At 36.4% G+C, this 2627-nt stretch overlaps 1 long non-coding RNA gene across 1 annotated transcript; it reads right to left on the bottom strand.

Moving 5' to 3' along the window:
- Positions 1–109: 109 nt before the first annotated feature.
- LOC107094352 lies at positions 110–2211 on the bottom strand. The gene is made up of 4 exons (XR_001481671.1): positions 1966–2211; positions 466–510; positions 328–357; positions 110–250 (listed from the first exon to the last, which is right to left on the bottom strand). It is a non-coding gene; the product is annotated as an uncharacterized LOC107094352 (long non-coding RNA).
- Positions 2212–2627: the final 416 nt, after the last annotated feature.

Here is a 2627-nt window from a genome sequence, read left to right as displayed (position 1 = left end):
ATACGCAGTTTGTTTTATTGGCTCATTCTCAATTATCCCATTAGCAAGTTTTCAATCTTTAAAGACAACATCCATCGAAAATATATTTATGAAAGATCAGCACCAAATTTACCTATAGATTGCAAGAGAGATATCAACCAGGTAGCTCCAAAAATTGACATCAACTTAGCAGCTATGGAGCCTGCTACTATTCCAGTTGCACCGAAGCCCATTCCCGCCAGAACAGCAGGAGTCAGAACCACGGTACCTCCTGCAAGACCATAGCAAAGGAAACACAAATTGACTTTTCAGGATTTTTCTGAAAGCCATGCATAGACTCATACCTACCTACTGCAGCTGCTGTAATGATGGCTTTACCTGTTTTATGAAACACAAATTGTAAATGAAAACACACAGCACAAATGGCAGAAACAATCAAGATAAATGATAAATAGATTATTAAATGACATATTCAGGTCTACTTACATAGTTCTTCCATGATTGTAGGATTAAACTCTGATGTCTTGTTACCTGCAGAGCGTGATTCAGAGAGCACCAACATGAAGGCACTGGCTTATTCTCCAAGATATTTAAGTTAATTTTTATAGCACTTATCAGTTACATGACAATTTAAGTTCATGTTCATGCACAGAACAGAAAAACAGAAATAACAATTTAGACAGAAGCTAAAGGCAAGTAAAGGAAATGTTGGACTACAAACTTAATCTAATGATGCTCGTTTAAAGCAACACTGTCCACTTTGAACCCAGATACTTTTCCGATTTAAAATATATTAAATGATTGTTCAGGTTAATTTATAGCACTCTGGTGTTGATTCTCAGAATACACTGACCTTCTCTAAAACTTTCCTGTGTAATATCAGAGGGTCGGATCCGTTGCTCAATGGATCACGTGACTTAAAGCTCCACTTTACAGCAGTCTGGAGCAGCACCCCTTAAACCTCAAAGGTAGCCCTAATTATTTGTTGTTATGAAACAAAATAACATGATTTTTACCTGATCAGAAATATTTTTAGTTCTCTGGTGTAAGATTTAATCTAGAGGGATGTGTGCAGCCTTCCATTTATGAGGAACTCCATAATGTCAAACTTCCCAAGTGGTCTGCTATCAGATTTAAAACACCAAGGGAGACTGGTTCATTTCACAACAGTGCAGTGTTGCTACTGTAGTTGTTTCACTGGCCGTAGCCCTAGAAGTTACCAGTCCAGTCTGAATCAAATAATCAGGCCATTAGCAGGACTTTCCAAAACTCGACTGCATGCTGAGGAGGAAATTAAGCCACTTGATTCAGGTGTGTTAAACAAGTGACACATTTAAAAGTTGCAGGATACCAGCCTTCGAGGACTCCGGTTTGTATAGGAAATAGAGCCCTCTTAATTTTTTTTTTTTTTTGATGAATCAAAATAATTACATTTTAATTCCAGTAATTCACTGAACATTTTCCTGACAAAAAAGATTTATCCGATTTTAGCAAGAACCAAAACATGGAGGAAAACATTTAGAAGAGACCTGCACATGATGGGTGGAGCAGGAGAGCATTTATATCAGGTCTAAATTATTTTAAATAATATATATTACATTTCTGCTTTTTTGAAGTGTGTGATTATTGTAGAGGATATCTTTAGTGATTTAAACTAGAGACACATTTTTGTTATATATTAAACACAAATGGCTTTCTGTTCTATTAATTTAATAGTTTCCCCACATTTTCTCAATCTTTTTTTCCCTCTGATTCTAAACACCGGTAAAACTGTAGTTTCAGCAAAAGTTTTTAGATGTCATGTCTTATGACTGATTGCAATCTCCTTCCCTTGATATGAAGTTTCAGAGAGGAATAAAAGAAAAAGCTGATTTTGCTTTTATCAATTTAACTTAAAGCAAGATGATAAAAAATTTAATATTTTATAATAAATGCTTCGTTAGCAGAACAAGAAAGGGCATCAATACGCCTTTTTTTTGTTCTTACCTGAGACTGATCCAACTCGTACTGCTGAAAACCTGGTTTCAGGGTTCAGTTTAAAGTAAAACTGTAAGCAATAAGAGGTCCGACTAATGAGGTCTAGACAGAAATTCAACTGAATAAACTGGATAGTTCACCCTTAAACAATCAGAGGCTCATCTGTCAGCGAAGCATTTATTTCCCATTCAACCAAACCTCCTCATAATCCAATCAGCATCACAGTCCTGCTTAAAGCAAAAGCTCAACCTGCTGCGTTAGATTCCTTCAGAAAACTGATTTAGTTCTGCCTGCTGTACCGATGAATTGCGCTCTGTTCTCCTTCCTTTTGCTCAGAGTATCGTTTCTCCAGAAGCAATAATCTGAAGTCTATAAAAGAGATCTCGGTTAAATTCAAGGCTTGTTGAGAAGAGGACAAACATGGATCCTGGTACTAAGTGCTTTCTGATCATTCTTTATGTATCATTAATTATTATTATTTATTAGTTTTTCTTATATGAACCAACGCTTTGGATAGAAAGGAATTTGAAGCAAAGGACCTTAAGTGTCCCAGTGGGTCTGCATGTAGTTTGCATGTTTTCCCTGAGCAATCGTGAGTTCTCTCCTGGTAAGGCAGACCTGTGAAGACACTGTTGCAGTAATCAATTCGACTAAAAATAAACGCATGGATT

Source organism: Cyprinodon variegatus, unplaced genomic scaffold (assembly GCF_000732505.1).
Source record: "Cyprinodon variegatus isolate N-32 unplaced genomic scaffold, C_variegatus-1.0 Scaffold480, whole genome shotgun sequence".
NCBI lineage: Eukaryota > Metazoa > Chordata > Actinopteri > Cyprinodontiformes > Cyprinodontidae > Cyprinodon > Cyprinodon variegatus.
The sequence above is the reverse complement of the archived record's forward strand: the minus strand, read 5'-3'. Positions and strand labels throughout refer to the sequence as shown.